Below are 26,870 nucleotides of genomic sequence, written 5' to 3' on the forward strand. Positions count from 1 at the left end.
TGGGACTATAAATATAGGGTGCAGTATGAAACAAACCAAGCAACTATAAATATAGGGCCCAATTAAAAAAAAAAAGAAATTGCTGTCAGCGTAAGTGACCTACCCTGGTGTAAGAACAAATGTGTTGGAATCTGGCCCAGCCAAAGCAAATGTAATTTTTTTTTACAAAAAATGTGGTTGTTGTAAATGTTTTATAAAACGTATAAAATGGTAACTATAACTTTATTGAGAGTGAAATTGCTTTCAGTGCAAAGGTAACAAAGCTGTTATGACTGCAGCAAAATATGCTTCCCAAATGCACAATCATTTGCAGTGCTTAAATGAATTAACATATTCATTATCTTTATTTATTCTTATTAAGCTTGCTGGACTCAGCTTCCCTCCTGCCCTGAGTGCAGTCTCTAAGAACAAAAAAAAAATCATCCTCTTTGAAGTCTTACCAGGAAAGACTGCCTTGGACTCTTTTGAATAGAGAGGAGAAAGCGTCCATCTTCTAGATAAAGCTCAAATTAGATTGCATTTTGCCTGTGGAATTATACTACTGTTTTAGATTTTGTTTGTTTGTTTATTTATTTATTTATATTTGTTTACTGGGGTAGTGTATTGATCACTATTGACCAATTTCAGGTTCTGAGTGTGAATTGTTTGTACAGCCATGTTTAGAAGGGGGTCTTTGATTCTTTTGAACCTAATTTCAGGTTCAACCCAGGTGAAATTAAAAACATTTCACACACAAAAAATACAGAAATATAAGCAATAACAGAATGTTCCTAATTACACAGAAAACATGTGTATATACATTCCAGTGATCAAGCACAGTGCAATCTACAATGTACAATATATACATTTGTTTCTAAAGTGGATCAATCTTCAAGAAATATTGATTGCAGAGAAGAGACTAGTCAAGGAAGTAGGTTAGGTGATATCTCCTGTGTTGAAGAAGAAGCATTTGCTTGGATGAATTGCTTTTTGAGTTGCATTCTGAATTTGGAATAAGTGTTGATTTCCTTAATGTCGATGGGGAGAGCTTAAGTACCTGAAAGGCAAAAGCATGTGCAGTGGTGTGGAGTTTAGCTTTAAGCATAATGAGAGTCTGTGTGGCTTTTGAGTAGTGTCTCAAGTTGTACAAGGAGTTGTTTTTTTGTGAAGTCTAGCTGCAAGGGAAATAAATGTGTGGAGCTGAAATAGTTTCTAGAGTTGGGGTCCTAAAAGCAGATTAGACCTTTGTTTTATGGGTACCCTTTTGATTTTTTCTAGAGTGATACAGTGTTGCTCACCGAGAAGTAAGTTCATAATGAATTGGTAGATGTGATAGAGATAGTCTGGAGTGTGGGAGTCTTATTTTTAGAGGCAGAAGCTAATACTGGGAGCCCATAATCAAGCTTAGAAAGAAATGTCTGCGAATAGCTGCTGTGGCTTGTTGGGATAGAAAAGGGGAGTTGTTTTTAGACCAGAAGTGGAGGGAGTTTATTTTGGCTTTCACTTTGTATATGTGGAAATGGAAGTTTAGTGACTGATTAAGCCATATTTCTAGGTATTTGAAGGAGGAGGTTATCTCTGTGGAATGGTTGTGTAGATCAAATATAGTTAAAGATTCAGGTGCTTGTTGTATTTTCTGTGCTATTCCAAAAAGCATAGTTTTGGTCTTTTTTAACAAGAACATTTTTATTGAATTATCACTTATGGTATAGACAATCATACAATTCTACAAATAAAAACATACCAAACTGACAATTGCAAACATTGTGCATTACTTATAATCTATACAGTTGTTGCCAGTCAAACATTGCATAGCTCATTCGGTTTCCTCCTTCCCTTAAAACTCATTTTTCCACTAAAACATTATTGTGCATGTATTGTTCCAACAATTCCCATTTTTCTATATAATTTGCTCCTGCCGTTTTCTAAAGATCCCACATCCAGTTGTTTTATCTCTGTTACAATATTCACTAGTACAGTTGGTTTAGACTTTGATTTCCATTTTCAAGTAATTTCTTTTTTGGAAGCCATCAGAATTAAACTCAGCAAGGCCTTGCTATATGTCCAGGCTATTCTGAATCTGTGTCACATGTCAAAAAATAATTTCCTTAGTTACGCCAATTTGCTTACTTGGTAATTCTGAAAAAGTGGTTTGCAGGGAATTTCTAAAGTCTGCCAACTCATTACACTGTCAAAAATATTCCCAATTATCTCTTTCTTCCTCATTACATCTCCAACATTTGCAATATACCCGAGGAAAGATTCTCTGGAGTCTGTTTGGGGTATAACAATATCTATTCAAACACCTCTAAGCAAAGATCCTAAATATTATAGACTTTGTTGTATGTTTGGGAGCCGTACAGATATCCTCCTGTTGTTTCTTTGTGAATTGCTTATCCAGTCTCTCTTCCCAATCCTTTCTAACTTCCTCTGATTGATTCCTATAGTTGTCATGCAATATTGTATATGCCTTAATTACCCCTTTTTTAACAACAACTTCTGTTCTAGGTTCTTCTAAAACCTCTACCAGTGCTGGTCTTTCACTTAGGATTCCCTAATCCTTTCTCTTTGCCTGTACTATTAATATCAATCCTTGATAGAGAAGGCAATCTCTAGATTGCAGTCCATATGAATTCTTGGCCTCTTCCTGTTCCATTACCTTTCCCTGTCTAATCACTTGCTCCCAGTACCTTGGCTCCTTTTCCAGTTTTCTTCAGTAAATTCCAGCCCTCTAATTGCAGTCATCCCTATCATCAGAATCTCCTTTCTCCTTTCGCAATCATCCCTATCAGCAGGATCTCCTTTCTCCGTTCCCATGTTGGCTTAGTTGTTAGAATACTTTCTACTACTATATGAATATAATGTTCTGTATGGTTATTGTTATTCTCCTTAAGAATCTGTATCCAAAATACCAGTCTCTCCTTGTTTCTTGAACCTCTCCCCTGTTTTGTCATAATTCCTTTTCGCTTTGAATTATAGCTTTCTGCTTGTGCTATGTATAGGAGCCTTGACGCTGTGGCTCTGAAATACTCCTTCAAATAAGGTAATCCCAAATCACCTCTTTCTATTGGAAGGAATAACTTATTCCACTTGATTCTTGCCCTCTTCCCCTCTCAAATAAAATCCTTCAACTCTTTATTAATTACTGCCCAAAACTTCTGCTTTTGTTGATAAAAACATGCCTGACCTGTATATAAAACTAAAAGGGACTAAAAACTTTCTAACTGCTTATGTCTTGCTGTCCATATCCATAAACAGTTTTTTGTTTTGTTTAGTCTCTTCCCATATATCCTTATCTGCCATAACAGAATCCTTTTTAACCCATGCTCCTTAATACTTTATTTTTATGATGTTCCCATAAATATAGGTATCGCTGAACCATTTCATGTATGGGTACATATTTTATAGCTATAGTGTTTGTTTTGTCTGCATTAATTTTATATCCTGAAAAACTTGAAACTGACTCAGAATGTCCCAAAACACTGAGATGCCCTTTTCTGATTTTATTACATGCAAAATAATATCATCTGGAAATTAAGCCACCTTTTCCTGTTTACCATACTGATTATAGCCCTGACTTTCTGAGTCCCTTATTTTCTTTGCCAGTAGGTCTAAATATAATGCAAATAACAAAGGCAAAAGAGGACACCCCTCCCTGGGTACCTCTGTTAAGGCACATCTGATCAGAGAGGAACCCTCCCAGTTTAATTTTTGCCTCCGATCCCTCAATAAATGCATCCATTATCCTACTCGTAAAATCCCAACATACTCTGTCAAATGATTTTCTGCATCGACCCCCCCCAATAAATGTATTTTCTTAAATTCTGCTTCCCCTATGGATTATCATTGTTCTGTTAATGTTGTGAATGTTTGCCTCCTCTATACAAAACCACATTAATCTGTATATATCAGTTTTGGCAACACCTTTGGCATTCTTTTGGCTATTATAGACATAAACACTTTATAATTATGGTTTAAAATTAAAATGGGCTTAAAATAAATAAGTAAATAAATAAAGTAAAATAAAATGGGCTTATACCACTGTGGTGGTGCTGCGGTAGCGTTGTCACCTCACAATAAGACGTTGTCCTGTTCGATTCTCAGCTAAAGTTGTCTTCTGTGTGGAAACATGCGTGAATGGGCGTACCTTCGTTGAAGGTTGTACGTCAGGGCTGGCAACTCGGTACGTAAAAATCTACTGCCAATCATTAGCGGACTGGAGTTCCGCTGTGGCGACCCCTAACCGGGAAAAGCCAAAAGATACAACAACAACAAAATGGGCTTATACGAAGCTGGGTCTGATGGGACTTTACTGAATTTAGGTATTACAGCCAGCAGAGCTTTCAAATCAATCGGATGTTGATGCTGTCCCTCCTTTTAAAATACTGTTAAGCAAAACCTTTTAGATCTTTATCACTTTCTTCCCTCCTAGCTTCCATCCTTCCACAGGAATGCCATCTCTTGCTGGAGACTTTTATGCAGATTTATTATACTTCATAGTTTTTATCTCATCTCCTCCTAGCTTGACTGTTAATTTTAAGCCTCATCTACCTCTAACCTTGGCATTCTTAAGTCTTTCATATATATTTCCATTTTTACTTTTCTTGATTTCCACATTCCTCTGTTTTATACAAATTTTCATAACATTTCTGAAATATCTCTAATACCGCTACAGGATTGCTGGTTATTTTTCTGTTATATGCTCCCTAAATTTGTCAACAACGCTTTCTACTTTTTGTTGCCTCAATCATCGTGATAAGAGTTTTTGTTCTCTGGAGTTATCAAAAACAATTGTACAGCATTCTTTTTAAACTCATGCATATTTTCCAGATACTCCATTATTTTCTCTTTAGCAGTCTGCAATTACACCTGTTCTTGTTCTGTAAGGTCCCCCTAATTCTGTAATAATTTAGCCTTTGTCAGCTCCTCTAAATAATTATTTTTACTTGTTAACCACATCACTTTTGCTTTTGTTTCTACTCTATTTTTAAACTCCACTTTCATTTTATCCCACTCCCTGACTATATTTTCTGAAGTGATTGCTATCTTCCCTAATAATCCAACTGGCTCACTGACAAGACCCTCAAAGTCAAAACAGGCACCTCCACCTGCGATAGCAGGCCTGTCACTACTGGGGTTCCCCATGGATTTGTCCTGGGATCCCTACTGTTTAACATCTACTTCTCAGAGTTCCAGGCAAAGACAAAAGGCCTGTGACTGAGCAGGTTTGTGGACAACTGTAAGTTTGGTGCTGTCATTGACTGCCCAAATGATAATATACTGCAAGAGGGTCTCAAAGCAACTAATGACTGGTGCCAAAGTCATGGTGTCAAGCTATATACAAAAAAATGTATCATCATACCATTCAGCAAAAACATGACCCCTACTGATTGCCACATCAGCGGTATCCCCCTAAGCATACAACCTGTGGTAAGAGACCTGGGCACTCAGGTTGATAACAACCTAACATTCAACCATCGTGTAGCGGCTTGGTTCATCTCATAAGTAAAAGGATTGCATCCACAAAAAAGGAGGTTATTACTTCTCTATATTCCTCCCTCATTAGACCAGTAATTGAGTATAATGCCCCATTTGGGATGTACCTCTCCAAACATCTGCACCAACTGGAAAGGCCACTGAAGTACCTTACAAAGAGAATCCATGGCCTCCCAACACCTGTCCTATGCAGACAGTCTCAAATCATTATGACTCTACTGGGTATCGTCCAGATTTCTCAGGGATGGTCTGTCTCTTTCCTACAAGGCAATCTCGGACCCAGCCCTGCTAGAGATGTTCTGTATCCATAAATCTAACTCCTCACACACTACCTACTCAAAAGGCCTGCATCTAATATGCAACATCAACAAAACCTGCTGGAGAGACAGGTTTGTCTCCCAGAAGGTGCCCCGTGTCTGGAATAGACTTCCCACACACATCAAACAGAGCACCTCACTGACCCTCTTTAAGTGCAACCTTGATGAGCAGATGGGTAACCACAAATATGTCCCAGGGGTTCTACCTGTGTCCCTCATTGACAAGGGTGACAGGTGCCGACTGAGGTTTTTTAGGGGGATAAACTGTTGGCTGGGCTTGTAAGGGCCCCAGGCCCATTAGCCTAGTAACCTCCTATGTTCCTATAATTTCTACTACCCATTCCTTATATTTTTCTGTTTTTAACAAGTAGGTGCCAGTGTCTCATTTTTACTTCATTACTGTGTATTTTATCTTGATTGTTATTGTTGCATGATCTGAAATATTTATTGGATGTGTCAGAGCTTTCAATTAAATGCACATGTTCCTGTGAAATATAATTTCTGACTTGTCTATCCCAGTTATTGATATGTTTGGGAATGATATTTAAATTCACTCAAGAGTTCCTAATACTGAATTCACATCTTCCATATAAAATATTTTCATAGATTTCTTTAGAAGTATATTGTCTTTTGTTATATTTTCTATTCTAGCCCTCCCCCCCAGATACACGCATACTATTGCAACTCAAGTTCCAGTCTCCACCTATAAATTATATACCCTGCTAAAAACTGATTATTTCTCCCAAAATGTTCTTAAGCTCCATAACAGCAGCTTTAGATAGAATATAAATACATACCAATGTACTCCTCCTTCCTTGCCAGTAACCCCTTACTGCCACGAATCAGCTGTTACTGTCTTTTCCCCCTTTTCTCTCACTGTTGGAGCTCTTCTAGCAATAAATATAAGTGCTCCCCTTTTCCCTTGTCCCTGATACTTTGCTGAATGTCCGTCCTGAAATCTTTTCTTTATCAAATTCACATGCACACCTCTTTTCATATGTGTCTCCTTAGCATTGCAGTTAGCACTCTGCATTTCTTAATATAGTTCAGTACTCTTGCCTTGTTGTTGATAACTGTGAGGCCATTCACATTCCAAAATAATATAATTAGTGTAACCATTATGATAAAAAGTTATTTTTCCCACCTATTATATATTACAGCTTTTTTATAAGTTTATTTCCATCGTATGTGTTACCTGTACCCATTGAAAAGTTTATCCTTATGCAGTTGTTTCTTGTTATCTCCATTTAAACCTGTCATTTTTACAAGAGTTTTTGCTTTAATGAAAGCCCTTGAGCAAAAAAAAAATAAATAAACATTCTTTCAGAATACCTCATAACCATTTAACTTAAAATGAACAGCCAAAACTATGTATATCTTCAAAGAATGAAGTTTAACCTTCTTGATAGGAACAATTATCCCAAATTGACAACTGCATACAAAGGCATAACTTAACCTAACATTAAGGTTATCCATGCTAAGATGCATGTTAGCCTGTGCTCCTACTTACACTAATTGCTGTCTGTTCTTGTCTTTTCTTCATCTCTCACAGATGTAAGAAACAAATTGTAGGCTTTCAGAAAGTATTAATCTTTAACCTTAAAAAGTGTTCTGACTTTTATTGCTCCCCCTATAGTCAGCTTGTCTCCATGGAAACACCAGTACCAAATGTACAGGTCTGTAAGCCTGTCAGCTTACACTGAAGATTTATTTCCCAAAGCAAAACTTTTCATTACATTCAGTGTCCTATTTACTTTTTTTACATGAACAACTTGTTATTAGATTTAGCCAAAGGCCTTAATCCAGACATTCACCTATGTAAAAAATAAGAGGGAACATATCAACTCTACATATATTATGATCCATGCACTTTTACACTTCATCTCCCATCTCTACAACTCAAGATTACAACATATTAAGTAAAATATTATTTTGTCCAATCTTTCTTTTCTTTGTACATTTTAATATCTGTATTTCTTAAAACTAAATAAAGAAGAACTAAAAGGCAGGTTTGCTTTAGCACTTTTTTTCACATATAACAATAACTGAGAATGATTTACTATATAACATAAAATATATATCTTGAAATATTTTATACAATTACTGTTAAAAACAAAAAAGTTTTACTTAGTTACTTTTTTCTTTTCTTCTTCTTCCACTTTTTCTTTTTTCTGCCTCTCTTCAGTGTTCTTCCAAACATTAATGACATGAAGTGAGGCATATGCATTTCAATCCCCCACAAGTTTAACAAAGTCAACAAAAGTCCAGTCCTTCCACTTTTTCTTGTAATGCTGTAATTCACAAATGTAATTGATGCTTTATAGTCTCACATTTATTTCCTAATTTCAAAGTTGCTGGTCTGTCTGTTCATTTCCATCTTCTAACCCCAGACTCTTGTTCCAAAGTACTTCAAATTCTTCTAGTTGGTGCCTGTGCTTTTTTCTTTCATGCATTTTCCTTTGAAACTTTGGAAAACATTTCACTGGCAAAGTCATTCTTTAAGCTTTATTGTCAGAAGAGCGATAATCAGAGTCCCTCCTATTTGATGGCTCAATTTCTGTTGGATGAGCTTTTGCTTTTCCTCATTAGCCTGTTCTATATCAAAAAATTACATTGATGCCCCAGAAAAAAAATTCTGAAGACAGCTGGGTATGGCAGCTTGAATCTCACACCTGCCTCTCAACATTCGCTGATTGCTGGGATAAATTGGCTTATCTTTTGCCTGTTGTACAGTGAATAATCATTTTCTACAGCCACTAAAGTGTGTCCAGATTTTAAAAATTTGCCCTTTTGTCACTGTTTTGTCAGGATCAGCTTTTTTGCTGGTATGATTTCATCTTTACTAATACAGGTCTTGACTGCTTTTTCATGGCCAAATTTGGAGCATACACACAATGTACCCTTTCAGTTAACACATTCTGTTGTGGAATGCCAGTCCAGTTGCTTATTTGTGCTTTCACAAAATTAATACAGTCTGTTCCTTCCAGTTTCTCTGGTACAGCAGAAAATCTTAGGTTTTCTCTGCATGCTCAGTCCTCTAACTATGCCATTTTTTGAAACAGCTCTTTTTGAGCAGTCTCATATTCAGCCAGCCTTTTCTTTATTTTGACCTCTGATTTTTGCATTCTTATCAGTTTATCTGAATAGCTGTTTAAAGCTTCTTCCACTTTTTTCTAGCCTTTTGTTATCTGAGTTGATGTACTCCTTTAATATTTTATTTTATTCAGCTGAAAGCACATATGACTTATTTTTCCTCTAGATTAGAAGCTAGAAGCTATGCCTTGCACCAAAGCTGTAGCTTGATCTAGTTTTTGCTGAACAGCTGCAGGATTCTTCCCAGTCAGTGTTTTCTCTTCAGCTTTTCTAGTTGATTTTCTTTCAGGATGTCTAGGTTTCTTCTTTGTAGGGATCTAGACAATGTGCTTTCTAGTTATTAGCTAGTAAATTAATTTACTAAAACTTGCAGAGTTTCTGGCCCTTATCTGTCAGTTTCTTTTTTCACATGGAAGAGCTGAAATCAAGCTTTTGCTTAATGTGCAGGCATCTTGGAAATCCCTATTTCCTGGATTATTTTAGTGAAGAACCTATGTGAATGTTCCAGTGTTGGACATGCCTGGTTAGGTATGCCAGCGGGGGCATTGTACTCAGTGTAAGGTCTGATGAATGCTGAATACAGGGGAGCAGTGACTTCCTTGGACCTGTATGCTATACCTTTGTTCACAAATTGCACAATATAGAATGATTTCCTCACTACTATAAACACATAATGGCCAAAGGCTAGATTACTGTCTACGTGTGTCCCTGACTACTGGGTTGTCTCTTAGAGGTGTGATATCAGTATGATAGTTACAGGGGGTGGCTGACTTTCTGAAGGATATGGTCCCAAGACCAATCCAAGTGAGACTTAGCTGGTGACTGGCCTCTGTAGAGAGGTGGACTCTCCAATTCTAACTTTCTGGGTCCTGTCTGTGAGCCAGCTGGTTATCCACCAAGTAACATAAGGGTTTATAACCAATTTCTTGAGTTTCTCAACAATGCCTGAGTGGGGTATTGTGTCAAATGCCTTGGCTAGGTCAATGTTGGCAGTGTGTACATTTTTTCCACATCCATTACTTAGGTGACCTTCTCAAAGATGCTCACCAGGTTGAGTAGGCATGACCTGCCCTTGATGAAACCAAACTGGCTTGGGCCTAGTGTCTGGAGGTTTTCTATGTCATTCTTGATCATTGCCATGATAACTCTTTGTAGAATTTTTCATATGAGACTAGTGAGATTTATTCATCTGTAATGAATGCCTTTGTGCAGAGGGATGATGGCTGCTGTTTCCCATTTGAGTGGTATAGAGTGGTATAGGGCTTGTTTTGAGGCTGATAGGTCATGTTTCATGCTATTTAGAAGGCAGCCTGGGATATTGTCAGAGCCCATCAATGTAGTGTTCTTGGCCTTAGAGAGAACATTGAGGACCTGTTTTCTAATGATAGTTATAGGTTTACTATCAATATATCGAAAGTTAAAAAAAAACGGTACGAAACAGCGAAGTATTGTACCGAAACCGCAACTAACTGAATGGCCTTATTGTTGAAAAACAGCCGTTAATGCCGAAAATGTCGACATCGACATTTCATGGCATTAACAACAATGCCACCCTTACCGTAACTCCCTAATCCCTAGACCTAACATCCCATTTATGCAGGGGGGCAAGCCCCCCTGCACCCTCCTGTGGGGGGTTGTGCCCCCCACACCCCCTAAGTTAATATTCCAACTCCAAGATTGCACTATAGTGAGGAAAGGGATGTATTTCCCTAACCACACTGTACTATGATAACTTTACATGAGCGAACGTTATATTTGTGAATGCACAGTCTATTCGCAAATATGATGTTTGCTCATGTAACCTGCACACATATGAAGTATTCGAACATCTGTTGTTCGAATACGTAATGGTAAACCATAGATAGATAATGATAGTAGTGGGTGTTTTATCTTATGGCATTTCCTGAGTGGAGGCTGGGGGGAGGGGTAAAGTTAAAGCTGAATTGGTCTGGCATAGGTTTTCTATAGCTCCCGGCTCACTGTAGGTGGCTCCATTAACAATGAGCTCTGCACACAACTGTGTATTGCCTTCAAAGTTGCGGACATAGCTTAAGAATGCTTTGTGGCTGTCCTTTGCCTGAGAGGTTAAATTTACGTCAAAATTGGCTTTGGTAGACTGTACTGAGTTGTTTGTTTAGTTTGCTGTGAGTGCTTTAATCCTGCTGGGTGCTACAACTCCTATTTTTTATTATAAATTTCTTCCTTCTGTTATATAGCCTGTTAATGTTGTAATTCCACCCAAGTGGCTTGTTTTTTGAGTTAGTTATGTACTTATTCCTAGTGGGTACAGTTGCTTCTGTGCAGCTATTAAAAAAGCTTAGGTAGGGTTTCTGTGAACAGTTCTGAGTAGACAGCAGTGTTCTCAGGGTTTAGGGAGGCTTGAAGCTTTGCCAGTTTATCACATAATAGTTGGAAGTTAGTTTGCAAAAGATTCCCACTTAATACATGCTATGTATTATGTAGACAGCATCTGTTGCATTGAGTAAACCTTATCCAGACTGGTTGATCAAACTACATACAGTCTTGGTGATCTATGGCCCATATTTTACGAAATCCAGAATATTTATGAAACTGAGTAGACCCTAGGTGTCTAAATGTATTGTACTTTCCTCCATGGTGTAATCAAGAATATGAATGTATACTTTAAAGCAAAAATTATGGCAGTGGCCATAATCTATGCTGCATTTAGTTACTGTGAGCAACTGACTTTATTATTTCAGAATTCACTTCTGTGTTCCAAAATCTCATAGCAACTGTTACTCTTATTTCAGCTGTTTTTTCGTCTTTAATGCCACTCTTCTCAAATTTAACCATGCAACACATGTATCTTCGTGCATATTTTCTTTCCACTTTCCACTCTGAGGTGACAGGTTATCACTGGATGCAACATATACGTGTGATCCTAATCATGACTGGTTAAGTCAGTGGTGTAACCAGTGAGGAAGGCAGGATTGCAGCACCAGATAATACTGTGAGAGCCCAGGCTGTTACTTTAATTCTGCAGTTGCGATGGCAACAGTGGCCAACCAGTACTTTTTCTTTTACTGGCTTCTACATCTTGTAGCCCAACTAACCCCACAACAGCAACACTTTAGGCTCTGTAATTACAGAGGAAGGAGATGACAGCAGACATAACAGCCGGAATCTCAATGGGGAAATGGTGCTGTTCAAATAATAGCCACCAACCAGCACAACATGCAACCTTTTTTTTCCTTCAGAATCATTCACATGCTCAGAAGGACTGCAGCTAGTGAAAGCTATGCAAGTGCCTTGGCCAGGAGAGAAGTAAACCGTTACTTTGGCCAGCACACTGAAACAAAAAATTACATTTTCACACACATGTACACTTATACATGCACATACTCACAGACAGACTCATACACAAAATAGTTTTCCTGCAAATTTGGAGGAGCTGCAGCCCAGTAATACCAGTCAACTCTGCTTTTCACATTAGATATTTGTGCAGTAGTGTCTAAACCAAACACAAAGGGAATGCAAGCTTTTTTTTCCTTAGTTCAGTCCTGCTGTAAAGTGAATTACAGCTACAGCAAGAAACTCATTTGTCCATTGGGAGCCTTTTCTTCCTGATGTGTCTGCATAGCCTCAGGTCCAATAAACCTTTCTAATGTGAATGGTGCCTTTGGAGCAGTTTATTCATTCTTACTTCTTGTAGAACAATTTATCTTGTAGTCTTTTCAGAAGTTTCACTGACTTAAGATATTATCTCCTAACATTTGTTTTGCCTTATTCTTTCCATAGTACATGGATTCCAGGAAGTAGCAAGTTTTTTTTAGTTTTTTTTTTCTTCTTTTTGGCTTTTCCCGGTTAGGGGTCGCCACAGCGGAACTCCTGTCCGCTAATGATTGGCAGTAGATTTTTATGGTGCCAGCCCGACACCTAACCTTCAACGAAGGCATGCCCATTCATGCATGTCTTTTGAACGCCACTCGACCGTGGGGAGGACATGCAGATTCCACACAGAAGGCACTCCAGCCGAGAATTGAACGGGAGAACCTCTTGCTGTGAGGTGACAATGCTACCGCTGCACCACAATGGCTTACCAGGTAGTACCAAGTATGCGTTCTTAATCAGTGTTACATTTCAGGGTTAATGCTATGATCTGCTGTGTAGTTCTAAGTCGTAGATCTGAGTTAGATTCCTTCAGTCTGCATTTGAATATTTTTTCTAAGTTTGATTTCTTGAGCAACTGTTTGAATATTTTGTGACACTAAGGATGTTACTTCTTCATTCCTAGTAGTTTCTGATTGGATGAAGAGGAGGTGAGGTGTTTTACATAAATTTGTATTTAATCATCTTGTTAGCTTTTTTAAGTTTTGATTCTGATGATGTCTTACAGTAAACAGACAAAAGCGCTTAACCTGACTTGTATTTTAATTGTTTTCGATTAAAGTTCCTGAGTTGCATACTAGACCATTTGGATTTTAATTTTCTTAGGTTTCTTTTTATTTTCTTAGGTTTGATTTTTTCCTGGTGCCATTTTTTTTATTATACTAATCAAGAGAGAAAAATAAAGAAAATCAGATTTGGATTTTAAACTCTGTAATTTAGATTTGTGAGCACTCTTAACAGTGCTAAGCCTTGTAATTGTTTTTCGATTAAAGTTCCTGAGTTGCATACTAGACCGCTTGGAGTTTTATTTTTTTTTTTTTATTAGTATAATGTGATTTACACCAAAAAAACAAAAAACAAACAAAAAAACATAAATACAGGAACTTATCAGTCAGTGGCATTCAATATACATTAGTACCAATACAATAATTCATAATGTATTCATTTCATTTCAGTTTGTTTCCACAGAATCTGTGGCATGTATTCCTTATTCATTCTGAAAGTAAACTTTGTCGGCTTCTTAAAACCTGCTCAGTGTTTTCCTTGATTTACCATTCTTCTACACACTGTGATGCACAGCTCTTCTTTAATGTTAACTACATCCTATCCTCTACATAATTTCTACTCCCCCTCTATTCTCCTTCTCCTTAGTCTAAAAAAATCTAGTATATGCGCCACATGTCCTACCGTGTAACTTATGACCACCTCTCCTGACTTTGCTCTGTAGATCTTCCTTTCCCAGATGTTTTGCATGCTTTGCAGTGTGATTCAGCTCAAACCTTACCATGGTAAATGCTCCCTCCCTTCTCCTCTGCTGTTCTCCCACTCCGAACAAACAATACCTTCACGATCTTTCTACCTCCCTTCTATAAGTCCTTTTCAAGCTTTTCCTTACTTTCTCCTATTGCCGTTTCACCTGTATACATTTCAGCAACAGCATATACAGAATGTTCACTGCCTCTTTCCAGCTCTGACTCTATCCCAAAGCAGAAATTACATGAATGTATGTTGAGGTGCTTCACCCTGTTCATTTGTTCATATTAGTGAAAACTTAAGAGTTCTGTCTGAAATTAGATAACTTTTGACTTTCTGTGCAGGAGTTTGGTAAGGAAAGGGTCCAGACAGACTTGCTATATGTGGAAAACTGACTGTTCCTGGCAAGCCATGTGTGTTAGATGCAACACAAAATTAAAAAAAAAAAAAAAAAAAAAAGAATGAGACCGAAACAAGTTATATTTCCCCCTGTGAACTTGCTTTTGTTCAGCTTTGCTGACCGCTGTTGTCACTGGCTGCTATTCATTCGATAGCAGCACATTTGTTTCTCCTCCTGTACTGGACTGAACAATGTGCAGTATGGCCACTAACAGAGGGTTTCCCCTTCACAGAAGACCTGGGACATCTAGTGAGGGGTGACAATTAGCAACTCTGGCAGGCTGTCAACCTGTGGGCATTAGGTTTTACAGATGTGTGACTGTTCTCCATCGATGGAAATGTGAAGTGACTTCAGCAGGCTGCATAATACATCAAACATTTTACCAAAATCAACTTAACTGCAGGGAGCATATATCAAAAAGAAGATAATGAAACATAATCTAGGTTGTATTACAAATACTCTCTGACATGCTTAGTTTTATTGCAAAATCAGAGAGGTTTCAGAGAGAGATTAATTGAGTTGAGTGGATTGGTGAGGGCTGACCATGAGTTGCTTTTTCATATAATAAAACTGTGGACATATATGCACAAGCTCTGAATATGCAAAATCAGTTGTATTGGCAATGCTGATTTTGGGTCTGTCTTGTGATCAGTTCATTTCATTCATCAGAAGGCTTTTTAGTATTACTTATTTTGGCAAAGTACAGCCTAACCTTTCTAAGATTTATTAGCAGGGAAGTTGGAAAGAACAGGATGCCTTTTTTTGTAGAGAGCAAAAAAAAAATGTAAATCACGATTCCAATGTTGTCTACATTGGGAATGGGGGCAATATACATGTAGGTTGCTAGGTGCACTAGGCTAATGACCCTGGAGCCTTTACAAGCCTAGCCCCAAAAGATTGCCCAGGCACCGTGCCACCCAGTGTTAGTTCACAATGCCCATATCCAGTAGGGCAACTGGAATGATCCCTGGAGTGAACTTTCTGTTACCCATCCACTCGTCAAGATTTCTCTTGAAGAGGGCCAGCAAGGTGCTCTGCTTGACATGAATGGGAAGCTTATTCAAGAGTATGGGCAGTCTTTGGGAGATTAACCTGTCCCTCCAGCATGTTCTGTTAATTGTGGTAATGAGGTTGTGATCTCTGGAGTGTGTGGCGGGGGGGTGATTGGGATTTCTTTAGGTGTAGCATTTTAAGTAGGGCTGGGTTGGACATGGCTTTGTAAGTCAAGAAGAGATCATCTCTAGTAGACGATAAGAGACTGAGAACAGCTGAGGTTTTTTGAGTCTGTCCCTGTAGGACATGTGTTTAAGGCCTAGGATCCTTTTTGTGAGGCACTTTTGTGGCCTCTCCAGCTGTTGTAGGTGTCAGGTCAGGTACATGCCAAATGGGGCATTATATTCGATGACTGGTCTAATGAAGGATGAGTAGAGAGGGATGATGACCTCTTTCTTCCTGGATGTGAAACCTTTGGTTATAAGATGTGCCACATAATGATAAGAATTAATTAATTCTTGATAAGATATCATAATGATAAGAATGATAAGAATCCCCTCCAACCCACACCTTCAACTAGTAATCTCCCTACTGCCTTCTCTTTTTCTCCTGTACCTACCTCCAACATAAAAAAACTCTTAACTAAACTTAAACCCACCAAATTAGCAGCAGACAGCCTCCCAAGTGAATACCTACAAATCACAGCTGATGCTCTGGCCTACCCAGTATCCATCTTGATTAACCCATCTCTGTCAGAAAGTTACGTTCCCACACTGTGGAAAGTATCACATATAATTCCCCTCCACAAAGGCGGACCCTCCACAGAACTAACCAATTACCTCCCCATAGCTATTCTCTCTCCACTCTCCAAAATACTAGAGAGATGCATACACTCTCAGGTCTCAGACTACCTCCTTACTAACAACCTCCTTTCCAGTACTCAGCATGGTTTCCGACCAAACCATAGCACCACCACTGCCTTACTCTCCTTTACTAACACTATCCTTCAGCATAAAAACAATGACTATCTCTCCTCTGCTACTTTCCTAGACCTATCTAAAGCATTTGACATGGTCCCACACAAACAACTTATCTCTGTCCTCAATAACCTATCCTTCTCACAATCGGTCACCAACTGGTTTCAGAGTTACCTGTCTGACTGCCAACAATCTGTTGTATGGCAGAATGACATATCTCCCCAACTACCTGTCTCCATAGGGGTTCCCCAAGGATCCATCCTTGGACCCCTACTCTTCTCTGTTTACACCAATAATCTAGCCTCTGCCACCAAACATGGCACACTCATACAATACGCAGATGACTTGACCATCATCTGCTCAGCCCAGTCCCTACCAAAACTGCAAAAAGTCACACAGGAAGCCTTTTCCTCTGTTGAAACATGGTTATCCGATGTCTGATTAATACTCAACCCAAACAAAACTAAACTACTCATCTTCCAACCCACCAAACATACTCAAAACAACTCTCACTTTAACATCACGGCAAAAGACAACACCACTATATACCCAACTGAACACACCAAATTGCTAGGAGTGGAAATAGACAATAAACTAAAATTTGACATTCACATATCCATGACTATAAAAAAAGTCCACAAAAAACTAGAGCGTTATACAGAAATAAGCAATTTCTCACCAAAGCAGCAAAGATTTCAATAGCAAATTCCCACCTTATCTCCACCCTACTTTATGCCTCTCCAATATATACCAACCTAAGGCAATGTGATCTAAACAAGCTAGAGACCTGCTACAACAAAATCGCCAAATTCGCCACAGGGGCATCCTACCGTAGTCACCACTGTCTCTCACTTGCTGAACTGGGCTGGCTTGAACTCCCTCACCTCCTCAGTAGTATCAACTCTCACTTGCCCACAAGCTAGTAAACCATCCACTAAATGTCCCATCCCTCCAGAATCTACTCCAACCCTATCGTACCACCAGACCACTAAGATCCAGCAGCAAAAATCACTTGCAGATCACTAAAGCCAATAACTCTTCTGGTGAAGCACTATTCTGTTGTGCCATAGCCAAATTATGGAACTCACTCCCACCCACAATTACCTCCATACCATCATGCACCCACTTCAAAACTTTACTAAAAGTGCAACTAAAAACATGCTGGCTATGCCCTTGCAACTCCCACTCTAATATCATCCACCCCATCCAACCACTACCTTTCTTTCCACTCCACTAACTACCTTGATTATAGCAAGCTCAGATGCTCATAAGCCAGTACTTATTATACAGCACAAACTTCTTCTTCTTGTAACATTTGTTAATGTCTGGTATGCACTTCACAGATAAAGATTCTAGTTGTCTACTGATGTACTATGTTCTTCATCTGTAAATATGTTGTAAGTAATTGCTATGTAAATTGTTAATCACTATGTAATCCAATGTAAATACTGTCTGTTTATTTTAACTGTGGAGCTTTTCTCCCCAGGCCTCCGCTGAAAATGGACCTACGTCCAGTCGGACACTCCCGGTCAACAAATTTAAATAAATAAATAAATACATACATAAATAAATAAATAAAGAATTTGGCAAAGTTAGAAGAATGGTGAGAAATGTATTGGCTAAGATTCACTGTAAAGTAATGCTCCTAAAAAAACTAAAAAAAAAAAAAAAAACTACAGGGCATTTTAGGAAAATGAAAAGAACTAGTTGATACAACAGAATGTAGAAGTGTAATGAGCAAAATGCAGACATATATTATTTTCTGCAGGCAGCTGGTGAGAGACTGTCTGGAGTCTTGTGTGAAGTATGGCATTCTTTCTCCACAAAAACATAACACTCTGACAGTTAAGAGAAATGTCACTGTATGTAATATTGTGTCTGTATCAGAAGCAACATGAAGGCAGATTATAACAACTTAATACATACCCATAAGGAAGAGCATCTAATATTACAGAAACATAAGCACCGTAGTTAGTAAAATTAACAGAATCACAGAGGTGACTGTTTTCAGAAAAGATCCAAACTGAAGTATAAAAAGGTTACACAGACAAACCACCCATTAAAACCTCTAAGAAAGACTCAGCCCAGCCAGTCTTCACTGTGAAATACCTTAAATTTGTATTGGAGGCCCATGGGATACAAACAAATGACCCTTTAAGGACAGAAGTTTCAGCTGCAGGGCTTCTGAATACCCATGAATTTTTACTTTTTAAGTCTTCATGGGTACATTCAGGCCAATAAGATATGCACAACGGACATTGGATACAGAGAGCTGATGACTGACTGCCAATGTAAATGTGTTTTTTTTCATAGAGGGTGGTGAATACGTGGAACAGTGTTCTTGATGAGGTTTTATTATTAAAACAGTAAAAGCCTTTAAGAACACCTAGAAAAACAAAATGTCATTTCCTGTGCAGATGTCGAGATTTAGGATGAAGATAAACAGAAATAGTCAATACTGTAATTTACAGCCAGACAGCTGAGATGACCTTTACTATATTTCATTTTATCTATAATCCATATTTTATATTGTCTCTGCTTACTTAAATGCTCTTTAAATGTTTGCAAAGATCACTCAGTATGATTGAATCTGCTAAACACTCAATATTCTCAGCACTTTGCTCAATTTGCATTTCTCTACCTTGTATTTAAACGTGTTTACTTCAGGTCTAAAATTGTGCTACCTTGTAAGTGATATGGACCGTTTCAGAAGGCCATCTCCACAGACTGTGTAAACCAATATTAAATTACTTCTCTTAGTACAGTGTAGCCAATAACAACATTCCCTCACTTTTCAGTTCTTGTTAAATTTTTGTCTTTGATCTTTCAGACATCAACTTTGCAAATTTAATTTAGTTCTGTTATATAAGAGCAGCCGTAATATACATCAGGGAGGTATAAGCTCTGTGTTCAGTTCTCAATACTTCACTATAATGCAGTCATCTATTCAGTCCTCTAGATGTTTTTTTTATATGAGACAGTTGCTTCACAATACCATTTAAATATCAGTTTGACACCTGCTTACTAGATTCTTCCCTGAGATGAGCTAGTATTAGTTACTTAATTGTATTCACAGTATTCTGTATTTTTCTCCTAGCATAAATTACAGCTTATGCCGCGTACTTGATTTGTATGACTAGAGTAGACTTCACAAAGCTAACCATTTTTTATGGTTATAGTCATAAAATGCATAGCATCTTTGGGTATGTAGATTGGTGTTACATACAGGAGATTTTAGGTCATGTTTTGCTCCTTCCTGCATCAACACCATTGCATTTTTTTTGGCATTATACACTATACAACATATTTGTTCCTATCACTGAGATTGAGGATCCTCAGTAAACAGGTCAAAGTAATAATGCCTTATCTATTTTTTTTTTACTGGAGGAAGCAAACTGGGCCTTGACCAGGCCATAAATACAATGATCATATGGACAATTCATCATATCCAGCATATCCAATCAACCAGTGTTTTCAGAGGTGGGAAGGAACTGGAGTACTCAGAGAAAACTCACTCAGACATTGGAAGAACACACACAATTCCTCACAGACTATTGACTACAGGTCAAGCTTTGTCATCTTCATTATTCCAGGCAGAGGATGAACCCCACTGAAGCCTGTCACTAAAACCTATGTTTTGGGTCTTCATAAAATTCATCTAAACCTTCTATAAAACACTCCAGCATTTTAGAAAGCTTTATTTTGTGGGGTAGCGTAGAGTATAATAACTCTTTGAGAAGACCACTTTTTAGTGACATTCTCATTATAGTTTTGAAGAAGTCTTAATTTGTTCTGGGTTTCAGGCAGCCTTACCCCTAAACTAATAAAAAAGCAATTATTTGCACATCTTAAATACTGTAATGAGGTCTCCTCCAGGTCTACAGTATGACAGCAAGTATTTGTTCATAGTTTTTAACATTTTCTGGTATGGCAGGCTCTTAATGCTAAGATTTTTTTTTTTTAATTTTAAGTTATAAGCCTTAGTTTCGGGATGGTAAAACAGATTACTATACTTCAGTTTCAATCTAATACTACTAATGTACAAAACTTTCATTTCTTGACCTTAACAGGCAAGCTAATGTTTTTGACCCAACTTCCTAAGTTCTAACATAAGATTGTTAAAATCATTTTTTTTCCAACTGTGCACCCAGGACTTTGAAGACTATAATTTCTGGCCCTTTAATGTATAGTTACTATCAACAGTGTTTCTGCCAAAATGATAGCTTTGGTTTTATTAACATTCACTAACATGTTATTTAAATCTGCACAAGGTCAGATGATTTTTTCCAAACTTGATGTCATTAGCACAGTATTGCACTCAATCTGGGAGAAAATGTCTGCTGCAGGTTTGAAAGTGTCATACTTTGCATGTTATTTCATGACTGTTGAGGTTTGAAAAAGTTGCATTGACATCTGTGTGGACATACCTGCCACATAAAATTGACCCCCCCCCAGCAAACATTTGCTAATCATTAAATTACTTGTTTTAGTCTTTATTGACAATGCTACACCTCCTTATAGACTACAAACTGAAATTTTGAAGGTAAGTCTGGAAATGACTCAGTGAGGTGCAGATAGATATTTGAAAAATGTTATGAATATTCTATGAAATTTGCACTCATTTTATGGGATTGACTCAAGAACTAAATAAGCATAATCCCTCCCACAAATGAAACTTCTTTCATTCAGCTTTCATTTTGAAGTGGTTGCTAACCTTCCTGTGCTAGAATAGCTACCAGATTTGTCACAGTGTGCTAGTGCAGAATTGTAGTATGGCATCCTGTGGTTTGGGGTTGTTGTCAACATTTTTAATTCATTCTTCACCTCAGATTATATTTTGTGATCTAGCCTGAGATCTAGAAACCAGATTGAGTATTTCTGATCATTATGACTGGAGACCCTTGTAAATAGGAACAGAGGAACAGTAGTAGGCAAGAGATCACAGGGATTGTAAGATGCCTAGACATATACATATTTAAGCAGACTTGCTTAAAAGTGCTTGCCCTGCATTTCAAGCACTTAATAGCTCTCACCTCCACAGTCAACTGTACGTGATATCCTTGGTGTAAATTTGCATCTACCCACCCAACCATCAACAATAGCCATAATGAAAACCAGTGCTCTACTTTGATCAGAAGTAGTAACTTATTCCTTAGGCTGAGAATATGTTGACTTAGGAGCCTAACCCCTCCAGAGAGTCTTATTTATTTATTTGGTGATATATATGTAAGTCCCTAGTGCAGGTGTTTGTAGAGCTACTGGTTTTGTGAAGAAATAAGAGGTTAGATAAGACTGGGTCTTTCATTGCTCGAAAAGTGAGGCACAGGTCACTGGAGCAGCCTGTAGGCTGCTTGACTATATGTAGAGTGGTGCTACTCCATTGAAATAGCTGAAAATTTTAAGGCTTTTAATCTTCTTGGATAGAAACGTTTGGGATCTTTCCAACTGAGCCACATGCTTGGATTTATACAATCAAAAGGGTCACTGATTCAGTGATGGGTCTGATAAGGGAAGAATACAGTGGCAGGATTACCTCTTTGGATCTTGAAGATGCTCCCTTGAATAGAAGGATTTCCTGATTATGGTGAAAACATGCTGATCGACAGAGAGAGAGTTGTCCACATAAGTACCAAGATCTGTTATGACCGTATCAGTCTGATGAAGAGAACTATTTATAAGATATGAAGTGGGAACAGTGCTAATTGTTGCACTTTTTTGCATTTAGCTTAACACTGTTTTCGGTACAGGTATGTACATATTCCAGCTCTTACTGGAGCTGTTTAGTATCAGTGGATGAGCAGATAACAGTGCGAAGCTCACAGTTAACTGAAAACCTGGTCAGCCACACTTCTGGGACATTGCTTTGGTTGTCTGCAAAATTAATGACAGACTGGTCTGGGCTCAGCATTGATCCCTGTGGTACCACACTAGTTACAATTTTCCATTCAGAGAGGATACAGCAACTTTCACAATGTGTGTTTTAAATTTTTTTTTTTTGAATACCCAGTTTCAGTCCAACAGACCACATAGAGGTTTACATTAAGTTTATATAATGTTTCAATAATATCATCATGGGAAAGAGGGGAATAGTGTCAGATGCCTTGGCCAGGTTAAAATAAGTAGTGTATACTGAGTGGTCACTGTCCAGAACCGCTGTAACATTCTCAAAAAAATTTACTAGGTTCAGGAAATATAGCCTCCCCTTCACAAAATCAAATTGATTACATTGTAGATCACAGAAGTTATCTAGGACTGTAGAAATGAGTTGTTCTATGATTTGCTCCATGGCTTAGTATATACGACTGGGTTTGACTGATGGGCTTGCAATTACTTGAGTCTGTAGAGGGTTCACTCTTGGTTAGTAGAGCATCAGGTGCAAACCCTGTGGATATGCTGAAGTTGAACACTTTAAGCAGAGGCTCAGATAAAATGCAGCCAGGTATGGTGTCTGGTCCCACTGAATTATTATTTTCGTTTTAAGCCTTTGATAGAGATATTAGGATTTGTTGTAAGGTTTTCTCAGGGGAACGGAACTTTCAAAAATACTGGGGACAGCAAGGTGGATAGATGAGGTAAAGTTAGCACTAAATTTGTCTGTTTATATATCCTTGGGATCAGAGTATGTTATATAGATGAACTCATTACACCGTTGAGACATTATTTCTTAATTTCTTAACATAATTGAGAAAAGATTTGTAGTTTCCTGTGGTATCTGTAGTGACTTTAAACTTGTACTCCACATTACATTTTCTAATGGTGCTCTTAGGTTCTTCGCCGACATGCTTCAATATGGTCCTGAGATAAGAGTTTGAGATTTCTTACAACTTCTGATTATATTCCATCTTTATAGAGTTTATTAATACAGAAGTGCCATCAGTAAGGTTTATTCCTGAAACTGCCATTATATTTAGTGCGGACAGTTACTAAGTTTTTCTATGCAGCTGTTTATATGCTGGTGAAAGTTGTAAGTGAATATGGCAGCTCTCTCAGTCAGATCCATTTGCAGGGAATTGTTGGTTATTTAGGTTTCTGCAAACTGAAAAGTCTTGAACCATTCATTAATGCTTTAGAAGACTGGGAAAAGCAGAGATACTGGAAAAAAATATTTGCTTCATTGTTCACAAACAAAAGGAAGGAGAGTATGCAGTGATGTGAGTTCAATGGTGGAGAATAGTGTGAAGAGCAATGGGATAGATACCAGGTCAGAGAGAAAATAGGAGGAGAAGGAACTGACTGTCCTTAGGCAAAACCAGATATGCTTACCTCTCGGAGTACTCAATAAGCTTAATCAGTATGCTGGCAGACTTCATGATGGAGATTCTTAGGTTCATAAGTTTATTCAAAGCATATGGCTGAATGGCCATCAAGAAGCTTAGCTGTGACACCATTTGTTATTGAGAGTATATTAGTTACTCAACATGGCCCCAGCATGAGCGTACAACCTTCTATCCAATTATTACCTAGTTTTGAAAGTAGAGAGGCTGTTACTTTGTTTTGTGCATACAGAAAGTTTATTCCAAAGGCAGGGAATGCGCTGGGGCATTGGTGCAAGTGTTAGACAAACCATTGGGTCTGTGAAGGTGGAGGAGGTCTAAAAGGTAGGGACTTCCAGTGACTGAAAGACTAAACAGAGATTATCACTTAGGGGGAATATAAGAGAATGACTAGGCTAGGTCTTTAGATTGTCAAAGTAGTGCAGTCCAGAAGCTTGCTTGTTCAGAAAACTTTGGGGTCCTTCAAGTTGTGCGAGGTTCTTTGTGAAGTACATTTCAGAAGTAGAAGTTGAACTAGAAGTAGAATTGCATTCAACAGTAAGTCTAATAAGGGAACAATGTAAAGGAAGTAAGACTTCATGGGACTGAAAGGAGATACTCCTGCAGATTAGAGGGGCAAGGCTGAACTTCTAACTACAACTGAGACAAGGTGATGAAAAGAAAATATTGTTATTAACCTAGGGGCCCACGTCCCAGGTAATTGTATCTGTTTAGAGAGGGATAGCAACAACATAGTAAAAGAAGGGGATAATGTCTTTCCTCAAGCAATTATACTACATTTCTGACATATAAGATGAGCCTGTGACTGACATACATCTGAAGCTCATGTAGTGCAGGCCTGGTGGCAGTATTTGAGTATCTGAGGAGTATTCGACAGACAGTTAAACCTAGTCTGCAGTCATCAGCAAATCTAGTCATCCAGAATCCCTTGACATCTTCTTTCACTTCTGAGAAGCATATGCCAAACATCTGTGAGCCCGGGGAAGAGAACCATGGAACTTTGTTGCTTACACTCCTCTGGCTAGAGATAACCGACCAGTGCAGAAATGTCTGGGGGCAACAAGTGTATTATCCTACCACAAAGAGGAGGGAGACCAGGAAAAACTCTAGGAAGTACAGGCCTATTAATAGCACTGACAGATGAATTAAGAAGAGAATCCTAAGCAGAAGACTGGTTGCTTTTCTAGAGGAGAACAGTCTCCAGGAGAGCAGCCAGCAGAAGCTTATGGCCAGAAGGAAATCTCAGACAAACCTGACCCAGTTTAATAACTAGCTTACAGGTGAACTTGTCAGGGGAATATTGGTATACATGATGTATCTGGACTTCACCAAGGCTTTTGATTCTAAGTGACTGACAGGAAGACTGAAGAGATTAAAGGTAAGATGAAACTGAGTAACTGGATGTCTGTCTGGACAGAGAGTAGGACACACAGGGCTGCAGTGAGAGGAACAGCACCCACATAAAACAAAGTTCATCCTTGTTCATTTTCAAGTGCAACTTAGATCTGAGGATGAGTGACAGAAAATTTACCTGAGGACTGTCCCCTCTGTACTACTAAATGGACAGAGGCACCTCCGAAATGATTTGTCCCATGCATGTGTCCCCTCAAATTATCTATGGTATGATTCCAGTTATTCTCATTAGGGGTAATATATAATTGTCAACTATGGGATGGATAAGGCCAATCTATACCCAAATGGGATAGGTTATTTCAAGCACAAAAAAGGGAAAATGGCTAGGCTTAAAATGGCTCAGAAGGTTAACTAGCCTAGTACTTACCTATAAGCAGTACTAGGAATAAGGAAAGTAAATACTAGACAAATGCATGGGTTGGTCCATGGTTTAGTATGCTTACCTTAGACATATATGAGGGAACAGTGAATGGAATTGTCCTCCTCATCAATGATGCAAAGAAGGTGCAGTAATGGAGAATGATAGAAAAGTCTAAGGAAGAATTTACAAATACTTCCTTCGTGGAAGGATATAGACTCTCTTTTCTCTTAAGGTAGTGCAGGTCTCTAAACACCTTAGTATTGAGCTGATCATTAAAGCGTCACTTCAGAATACACACACATGCTATTTATGCAGATTTTTACTATGCAGTAGGTGCTATGCATTGTAATAAACAAATATACAGGTTCTAATAATTTTAAAATGCTTTCTTTAGAGTCAGAATTCCATCCCTGTAGTTTACCTTTTCCCCACTAGATGGAACCATATTCCTTTCAATTTACACTAGCAATGCAAAGAGAAGAAAGGAAAAAATAGCATCACCAAAACAAGATTATGTAACTAAAGTGTGACTGACAAAGGCAAGCACGTGTGCTTGCTACTTGGGTCACATGTCACATGTACATACTCAATTAGAATATTGTGGTTTATTTCAGCCATTGCTAACTATAGATTAATCACTGCAAGAAGAAGGAAGATAAGACTGTAACAAGTGAAGAAAATACATAAAAGCAGCTCTCATTGTTTAAAATAAGAGGGAGGTTAAGGTAAAGCTTGTGTGGAATGTACGGCTTCAGGAGGGTTCTTCCTGGATTTCTGGGTCCCCTGTTCAGAATTTTTCACCTGCTGACATGTTGCATGTTACATGGAATTTATTAATTATTTTCATATTAGATCTGAGAGGAGCACAATTAGACCTCCTCAGAACATAACAAATTGTGTTTTCCGTCACTGTGGACTATGTTTTATAACTCTTCTTATCTCTTTATATTACATGTAAGGTGTTGAGTAGTTTAATTTGTTCCTATTAAACATTTAATTCTGGAACAGTTTTAATGATGTAGGTAGTTTAGTTATGCACATAGGATTTTGCCTTAGTGGAAAAATATGTGCAGAAATTCTTATCTTTTTATACACTGTCACACAGATAGGTCCATACACACAGACAGACATTGTGGCTTAATAACACAGTATTTTAGGTTCAGTCCACCCCCACAGTTTGCCTAATTATTCTGTATATGCTACAGTTTTAATGTATATCAGTTTATTACATTAGTCTACCATTCTTTGGATGAGGAATTGTGTATGATTTTTTACATCTGTGCCATACAATTTACTAATGAATCTTACTACAGACCGTGGTATAGCTGCTTGTTGCTGCTTCCTAGATAGAAACTTCATATTCTGAAAAGATCCATAGCTGCTACAAATATTTGTCTCTAACTGCTCATTAACTTCAGAGAACCAAATGCCTGTCACACTTTCCATTTCTATGGTTGTGTATGA

General features: G+C 38.0%; 1 protein-coding gene across 2 annotated transcripts in view; it reads left to right on the plus strand.

Moving 5' to 3' along the window:
- Positions 1-26,870, plus strand: part of PTPRN (protein tyrosine phosphatase receptor type N) — a 2,492,130-nt gene that overhangs the window by 720,606 nt on the left and 1,744,654 nt on the right. The window lies entirely within an intron of this gene.

The sequence above is a fragment of the Protopterus annectens genome, chromosome 6.part1 (genome assembly GCF_019279795.1).
Source record: "Protopterus annectens isolate FY-2018-M chromosome 6.part1, PAN1.0, whole genome shotgun sequence".
NCBI lineage: Eukaryota > Metazoa > Chordata > Ceratodontiformes > Protopteridae > Protopterus > Protopterus annectens.